The sequence below is a fragment of the Triticum dicoccoides genome, chromosome 5B, assembly GCF_002162155.2.
Source record: "Triticum dicoccoides isolate Atlit2015 ecotype Zavitan chromosome 5B, WEW_v2.0, whole genome shotgun sequence".
In the NCBI taxonomy this organism is placed as follows: Eukaryota; Viridiplantae; Streptophyta; class Magnoliopsida; order Poales; family Poaceae; genus Triticum; species Triticum dicoccoides.
This window is the reverse complement of record NC_041389.1, coordinates 388,466,316-388,475,887: the sequence shown is the minus strand read 5'-3', so window position 1 is coordinate 388,475,887 and position 9,572 is coordinate 388,466,316.

Sequence of the window (9,572 nt, the reverse complement as noted above, 5' to 3'; positions counted from 1 at the left end):
TATTGAAAGACATGGCATTGAGCATGCATTGTTCCCTTCATAGATGATACATTGGACCTTTCTTCCCATGGATATCGAATTGTGGATATAAAGAAGCTCCTGGATCTATATGGATTTGTTCCATTGAAAATTGAACGTAATCAAGATAGGGTTGCTCATAGTCTAGCTAAATATTGGTTTCTCTGGAGATAGCATTGCTTGTTGGTTGCGTCGTGTTCCGGATAGTGCCTCGGATGTTGTATTAGCATATTGTAACACTACCATCGAGGAATAAAACCCACAATTTATCCCCTAAAAAACTTGTGTAAAGTGGTTAATGCAACTCTACATCTCATCCTCCTGTGATGCGCCATGCGAGGACGGTGCACACATAGCCCTCCTCAACCTGGCTGCCTTCAAAGCGTGGTTGCACCTTGGCTTTGTAGTTCCGCATTCCTTGGCGATCATTTGGGCCACATTAGCAATATTTGCCCTCCGGTTGCTCTTCACTATCCTTTAAAAAATTTGGGTTTCACGCAATACACTTGTCTTCCGGTGATGATAATTAATCACCTCTCCAGGATTACAATTAGGAATGTTGTGCATGATTTCTCTCTTTGGATTCATTGATTTGCGAAAAGATGTAACGCCCCCCCCCCCGGTGTCCCGACCCCCTTTTATCCTGTCCGCTGAGCCCCCTTGAGATTCGTGTGGTAGCCTGACAAAGTGCAGAGCATTAGCAGTGGGTTTGGCTTTAGCAGGCCACTTGACCGAGCTAATACTGGTGCTCCTAGGAGACATGTAGCACAGGGTAGGCATCAGGGGCTAGGCCACTATTGAAAAAGGACGTCAATAACGCCGACATGTGTGGGTGTTAAGGGGTCTGCCCACACATTTTGTGTGGCGTTTAAGAAGATCAGCCCACACGCCTACGTGTGGGCAAAACAAGTAATGCCCATACGCCTCTTTTTTTCCTCGCGGTCCCTCTCAGATGCCTACGTGTGGGCAAAATGGATAACGCCCACACGCCCGTACGTCAGGCCTCCTATCTTATGGTCCGCACGCCCCGCGTGATAGTCACCACGCGTCCCCGCAGTTGCCATGGTCTGGACCCTCTTCCATGTTCATTTAACTGCAGTTGCCATGTCGTTGAACTACAATTGCCATGTCGAACAACTACAGTTGACATGGTTGCTCAACTGCAGTTGGCATGTATGGTCTGATCTACTGCAGTTGCCATGATTTCAAAACTTTAGGAGTTGCCACCTACTAACAGTAGGCCGTTGCCATGTAGCACTACAAAAAAGGTGTGGCAAAAAAACATGTTCGGGTAAATGAGAGAGTTGCCATGTGCTCACAAGCACGGTAAGACAGTTGTCATGTAAAAGAAAGAGTTGCCATCTGCTTATGTGCACACCAGGGCAGTTGCCATGTACCATGCAAAAACACATGGCAACTCGGGTAAAAGAGAGTTGCCATCTGCTTACAAGCAAAGCTAGGGCAGTTGCCATGTACCCTACAGAAACACATGGCAGCTGACAACTTTGGGTGTGGGCGAGGAGACGGGCGTGTGGGCGAAGTGATAAACGCCCACACACCAGCCCCTCTGCATGCGTGAAAACTGCTGTGTGGGCGAATTGCTAAACACCCATACACCAGCCCCCTGTGTGGTGAAAAAGGACGTGTGGGCGACCTGATGAATGCCCACACACCAGCCCAATCCTATGTGGCATACGAAAATTGCTAGAACGCGCCAAGATTTGTGCAGAATTGGTTGGACGAGGATCCATGCGTGTGGGCGAGTTGCCAGACGCCCACACGTGTGGGCGTTAGTCTTTCTGTTGAAAAAACTAGGCATAGGCGGTGCATGCAAATTATTCACGTGGTCCTACATCGGACATGTTGCTCATGCGTGACAGGTATTCTTTTTATTGCTGAGAGATAGGTAGTACAGTACTAGTATGTGACAGTTTTCTTTTCTACTGATCCATCTATTTTTAGGACGCGTCTAGTGGGCGGCCAGCCGTCTCCTAGTGCGATCGAGTGGCCGGTCTAAAAAGGTAAACCCTGTCCCCCCGCAGTAAAAATGGAAGGGGACAGACGGCCACCAAATTGAGCCGATCGAGCGGCCAATCCTGAACAGAAAACAACGCTTCCCATGTGGCCAGCTGTCCTCGGCGTACCCAAGCCCCTCCCACGCTGTCACACCCCCACGCCCCAGCCCCATGCTTGCTCGGGCCCACGCCTTAGCCCCTCCCACGCTGCCTTTTTCTTCTCCATGAAAGAAGGGGATCCAAGGCCCTTCTTTCTTCTCCTGTACAGCCGCCATGGTAGCCCAAAAGTAGATCAGAGCCATACCAGGCAGCAACATGGAGCCATACGAGGCAGCAACATCAGGCAAGTAATTCCCCTCTGCCCCTCTTTAGTTCCCCCCTTCTTGTACTGCATCTGTAAACCCCCTTCTCCATGGATCTATCAGCAAATCCATGGATAAGCTGCTTCAAAAAAGGAGTGGATCTGCCACATCACCCCATTGTTAACATCACACCACCCTCACCCCCACATGAGTGCATCTGCACACTAAACATGGTTTGAGATCAAGTTTAACAAAACGAAACATGTTTTCTAACATGCATGCCAGACAAGTTCACCCCTCGGATGTGTTCAGCAAGCCAACTAAAACATATTTTCTGGCCAACTAAAACATGATTGTAGCCAACTCGACAAGCAATGTAGCCAAAAACTAAACATGCATTCTACCAAGTTGTAGACACTGTTTGCAACTAAAAATGCATATATGTGCAACTGAACATACATCCCAGCCAACTGAATCATGTATTCTGGCAACTAAACATGCATGCTAGGCAAACTGAACATGTATCGTGAACATATATCCTATTTTCTGAGTAAACCGTTTAGAAAACCTGAAGTAAATGTGCAATAAAAATATGTATCTGGTAAACTGAACATGCATGCTGGCCAACTGAATATGCATCTTGGCCAACAGAAACATCTATTCTAGCCAACTGAAAACATTGAATGTCCAACTGAACATGCATGCTGGCCAACTGAAAATATGCATCCTGCCCAACTGAGACATCTATTCTAGCCAACTGAGCACATTGACTGTCCAACTGAACATGCATGCTGGCCAACTAAAAATATGCATCCTGGCTAACTAAAACATCTATTCTAGCCAAAACCAAAAATTTGTAGTACGACAGCAAAAACACAAGAACTTTTGTCCATAGCTAATGAAACCACAAACCATATTGAAACTAGTCACACATATATTCTTGTCCCACACATATATTCTAGTCCCACACCTATTGCAAAGCTATGAGTATAAAAATATGTTTAATATACTAGAAGTAAAAACAGAAACGGCGATGAAAAACATATATCTATAATCTGTCATCCAATTCTTCTTTCTTCTTTCACCTGGATTTTCCATCTCAACTGTAGCATCAAATTATGTCCAAATTATGTGCAGAAAAATCTGAATCAGCTCCTTGCCAAACAGAAAACCTGCGGATCATTGCAACAAACAGAGGAAAAAGTCAGAAAAACTCTGTAGTGAAAAAAAGTCATGTTCTTGCGAGCTATTTACTGCAAACTATGCAACTAACATAACAACTGTGTGCAAACAAAAAATTGCATACCTGTTATAATAAAGATTTTGCTATAGACATGTAGCTTTTGCAACTAAGATTGTCATAATGGTGTGCAACCACCTATTTACTAAGTTTTTAGATTGTTTGAAACACTCTTTCATGATTAAACTGATGACATCACTTCCTTCTTTTTTATGTGCAGGGGGTGTGTGGCAACAGCCAAAAAAAGGAAAAAAGATGCTTGATCTCAATTAGTTGCCTCCTGATCTCAATGAGCTTCCTCGTGATATGGATCAACATCAGCCCAGCATACCACAAGGAAATTGGACAGAAAATAGGCGATCTGGTCCTAACCCTATGGGCCATGACAATGTGGTAGGACAGTCATCAACCCGTGGTGCCTCTATAGTGGTGTCTTTGCAGTCAGAGAGCCATACTCTTGATGATACGGGAACCGCAACAAATGTTCCTGGTCCAACCAGGACTAAGCTAGGAGTTGGTGCTGTTGACGGTGTTGTGCAAGGAGAAGAAGGAAAGGATGAGGCTGGTTCTCAGCCCATGGAACCCTATGTTGACATGAGGTTTGACAACCTTCAAATTGCTAAGGATCACTACAACAGATACGCCCTACGAATGTGTTTCTCTGTCAAGATGAACACCTCTAGGCAGACACCTCACACCAATGTATTGGTAAAACAGCAGTTTTGCTGCAACAAGTTCAAGAAGCCCAAAGCTGATGATGGAGGAGCTGAGGCTCCACCTGTCCTGGACCCTATACCAAATCCAAAACATGTTGACAGTGATGAGGAAATGGAAGATGAACCTCATATCTTTGCTGAAGAGGAGGCTGGTCCTAGTAAGAAAAAGAAGAAGCAGAAACGCGAGACAATAAAGCAGACTCAATGCAAGGCAAAAATGTTGGTTAAGCTGCTAGATGGGAGATGGGAGGTGACACACTTTGTTCGTGATCACAGTCATCCACTGGTGAACAAACCTTCATTGTCCAAATACTTGAGATCACACCAAGACATCTCTCCTAATGAAAAGGAGTTTTTGCGCATCTTGTATAACTGCAACTTGACTACATATGTGTTTCTATATCCCTTACCGAATTAAGTTCCCCTCTAGGCAGTCCAGTGTGCAACTATTATGGTACTCCTATGCAACTAAAATGTCTTAATTGTGCAACTAGTGTCCAACTTCCCAAGTGTTTTTAAAGGTGCAGCTAGGTGTCCATTTCCTGCAATTATCTTCTCTGCCAACACATGTCCTATTACTATGCAGCTGGATGTGTGCATTCGTGCGACTAAAAAAAGATATATTGTTTCTTTTTGTATTATGCAGGATGTACGATGCATATAATGGCAGAGTTCTATGGATCTGAGATGATGGTGCCGTTTGGACCAAAGACAATAACAAATCTTTGTACAAGTTTCCGTAGAGATGACACAAAGGAGGGTGACATGATTGAGACAACTGCGCACTTCAAGGATATATAAAAAATTGATCCAAACTTCTTCTATAAGGTAAAATATGATGAAGACAACAGAGTTGTGAACATATTTTGGGTGCTTAACTTGAAAAGCTTTTGCAGAGGCGTACCATGATTGCATATTGTTTGACACCACCTACATGACAAACATGTACAATATGCCGTTCGCGCCATTCATCAAAATAAACCGACATAGCCAATCTTTCATGCTGGGTTGCACGTTTGTGAGGCAGGAGTTGGCATCGAGCTTTGATTGGGTCTTCCAAGCATTCATAGAGGCTATGGATGGCAAACCTCCTGATAACTTCATAACCGATCAGGATGGTGCAATGAGGCAGTCAATAGAGAGCATCTTTCCAACCACCGTGCATCGCTGTTGTCGATGGCACATCATGAAAAAGGCTCAGGAAAAAGTTGGTTGGCTGCTGTGCCGGAATCCAGGGCTGCATGATGATTTCAACTACTGTGTTGACTTCAGCTTCACTCCAGACGAGTTTGAGCATAATTGGGCTGGGTTAATGATGAAGTACGAGGCTATGACACACACACACACTTCGAGAAGTTGTATGAGTATAGGTCAACTTGGGTGCCATGCTACTTCAAACACATGTTCTTCCCCGTACTGCAGTCTACACAACGTAGTGAGGGGTTCAACGTTGTCTTAAAAAGATATGTGAACCCACACAACTCAATGCTGAACTTCATCAAGCAATATGAAAAAATTCAGAACCACATCCTTGCCAAGGAAGGCTGCAATGATTACAGGACAGAACACCTTGAGGTTGAGCTATGGTCCAACTTACCAATAGAGAGGCAAGCTTACAAAACCTATACTAGAGACCTTTACCGCAAGTTCAGAGAAGAGTTCAAGCTGATTGGACGCTATAATGCGTTCCAAGTTGGTGCTGATTTATTTGAGCTCAGAGCGAACCAGGAATTTGTTGCCAAATATGGTTCTCGAAATTACTTGGTGCAGGCAAGGGTGGAGGAGGGTTTCTATCTTTGTGAGTGCTGCAAAATGGACAAGGACGACATCCTCAGTTGCCACTTCCCCAAGGTGTTCACCCATCTTGGAGTTGATGCCATACCCGAAAGGTACATGCTAAGACGATGGACACCTATTGCTCCCTAGTGCGCCAAGGACCGAGTATGAGCAACCGGATGAAATGCCTCCTCAATCAAAGAAGCAGATAAGGGAGAGAAACATGATATACGATTTTCGGAAACTAGCCAAGTTTGCAAGTGGCTCTGATGCAGCACATGCCATTGTATACACGCATATGCGTGGAGCACGTACCGAGATTGGCCACCTAAACAAGTCCAAGAAAAAGAAAAACTGGCTGCTGCTATGGGGCCATCAGATGATGGCAACCCTCAAGGACCTCCTCCACCTCCTAGCCCTACATAGCATGCTCCGCCACCTCCTCCCCCGCCTGGCCCAACAAGCAGTGCCCCGTGTGCTCCTCCCAATGTCCCTACAGGAAGTACTCAGGGGGCTCATCATGCAGGTAATTACCTGCCCCAACTCCCCATCTAACTAGTTGCACAACTTCAGTTGCACACATCATGGTGCCCACTTGCACAGAACAAGCTACCCAGTTGCCCCGAAACCCTGTTTAGCGCACTATGTTAGTTTGAGTATTAAGATAAACAACTAACTTGTTTTTCCTGTTCTAGCTATAGGTGATTACCATCGAAGTGCCATGACGGGCCGTGCTACTACAGGTTTTCTTTTCAACTTACTTGGACACGACAACCAGTTAGTTGCACAGCATGAGCTGTGTGGTTGCAGAGAACACCAGTTCTGGTTGCACAAAAAAATACTAAACTATTTATATCATTATTCCGCAGGTGATGGAACACAACCTCGTGTTGGTCCAATGCCCACGCACACTGGTCCTACTGCCCCGTCGGAGGCTGCATCCCATGCACAATGCTCTGATGATTTTGTGCCCAGGGATCCTCCAAGGTCTACTACAAAAGGTAGGGCAAAGAGTCGACGGTACAAATCAGCGCTGGAGCTACACCCAAAGAAGAAAAACAAATGCAACCACTGCCAATCTATAGAGCACACTGCCGGTGTGTGTCCACTTAGGCTGCTTTGATTCTCTTGCATCGTTTGTATGGAAAAAGGGGGAAAGGAAAAGAATGTTGGTTTTTGAGCAATGTTGGGGCCAAGTGGACACATTCAGCATCTATGCTTTCTCTTCTCTAAGTTGTTTTCCTTGAATTAGTTCATGCAATGTGTAAAAATGGTTGCTATTTGTGCCTTTTTGGCAAATGGTTTAATATTTATTTGTTGAACAGTTATATGGCCCAATGCTCCTAATGTATCAACAAAAGTGATAACAATGAGTTGCAACAGAATTACTACTAGTGTGCAACTACAAACAAGCAAGGCATTGAAAAAAGGCAGAGAATAAAAAGAGTACATACCTAGTCCTTGTCATATCTCAGCAACTTTCTCCATGTGGCAGAGTTGTGCACGCTGGTGACCCAATCATATGCCTGCTTCTTCCTGATGTTGAGTACTTCCTTGGGCTCATAGTTGGGCAGTAGGCGACCGTTCCACTCAGTGGCGTTAAGCAGTGCGAACAGACCACACTCATTGTTGCGGTGGGGAAAAGGAAAATTTGTCACAGAAATTTAAAACCAATAAGATGATGTACTCTGTGGCACTATGCAACTAATTATGTGCCACTGTGCAACTAGTGATGTTCCACTTTGCAACTGGCTAGATAATCCATGAGAAAGTCATAAAAATGAAAAATATATTACAAACTAGTTGTGTGTCTTAAAAAACTATAGATTGTACATCTATAAAACAAATAATCATTTAAACAAGAGAAAAAACACTACATCTAGAAAATTTTAAAGACTACGGATTGATTGAAAAAATTGAGAAGAATGTCATGCTTCTTGTCTTACTTGCCAAGCTGCTTCGGTACATCGATGTCAATAATCTGGAAGTGCTCGATGATCTGCTTTGTGTAATGCTTCCTCCAAAGCTGGTGTACTACCCCCGCGATCGTAGAGGCGGTATTAATCAACTCAATATCTTCTAGCTTCCTGTTTGAATCAAGAACTTCGAAATGTACGTCCCTCAAGTTGATGTTGAAGACCCAATAATGCCTCCCACCATGGCAGTCGTTTATATTAGCGCACTCAAGCACCGGCAGCATGACCTGCATGCGTGAATGATTCAGACACAGATACATGTTGTAGGTAAGAAAAGTAGTAAAAAATGGTAAAGTTAAAACAGGTTGGCAGAAAGTATTTGCCAACTAATAGATGTGTCATGTGCAACTGAACATGCTATGAGTGTCAACTAAGAGATGGATCATGTGGGCACAACACTGACCAAGTCTTGCTTGTCGAGACGGATCTTGTATTCAAACTTCTTGTTTATCTCAGTCACACTGTGGATCCCTTGCTGTAAATTGATCTGCAGAAATTATAAATATGCTTCAAACTCCTTACTAGATGAAAGGACTCTCTGAATTGGTCAAAAAAGTGCTACAAAAAATAAGAGGGTAAAAAGGTTTGAAAAATCTTACAGAAAACCTTAGTGGCATAACGACCTTCTTCGACCCTTCTGGTAAGTTATCCATGATGTGTATGATTCCAGTCTCAAGAACAATTCTTGACAGCCATTGAACAGGCTTCATGGAATCAACTAACTCCTTTAAAGAAATGTATAAATCACCATACCTGATTATCTCAGGGCTGAATTTTTTTAAAAAGAAATGAAAGACAAAGTGATGTAGGGTACAACCCTAGATGCCCGATCTTTCACGATTGGAGGGGATCCTACGAAGAACACGAAGAACACGAGGGGGGAAACAAGGGGAAACACGAGAGAAATCACTCAACCAACAAGATATGGTCACACATATGCTAGATCCTCGAAACACAAAGAGTGATACACGATTCACGGTCAACAAAGGACGGTACAAAAGGTCTTCTCTGTGAGGAGGTCTTGAAGGGTCTTCCCGTGATGGGGTCTTGAATCCGCTTGGGGGATCTTCTTCGAAGAGGTCGTGAGCTCCAAGGAGAATTAACCAAGTGGATGAGCAAAGCTCTATCTCAAATATGAGCTATCACAATGCTAACCCTAGAAAGAGGGCGGAGGAGGTCTATTTATAGGCAAAGGGGGAGAAGGGATACATGGGCCTCGGCCCAACACACGCACGCAGGTGGGGGTCCGGATGATCCGGATGGTTAGCCGGATGATCCAGGCTTCAGGGGTCCAGATGATCCGGGGGACGGTCCGGATGAGGCGAAGGGCAGGCGATGGCGGCGATGGCCCGAATGTCCGAAGGGGGGTCCGGATGATCCGGGGGCTCATCCGGATGGTTTGGCTTCGGGGTCCAGCTTCGGGTGTCTTCACGCACATTATCCGGATCATCCGGACCGGGGTCCGGAACGTCTGGGCTCTATCCGGATCGTCCGACCAGCCTAGGACTTGGCTGATTTCTTCTCCTTCT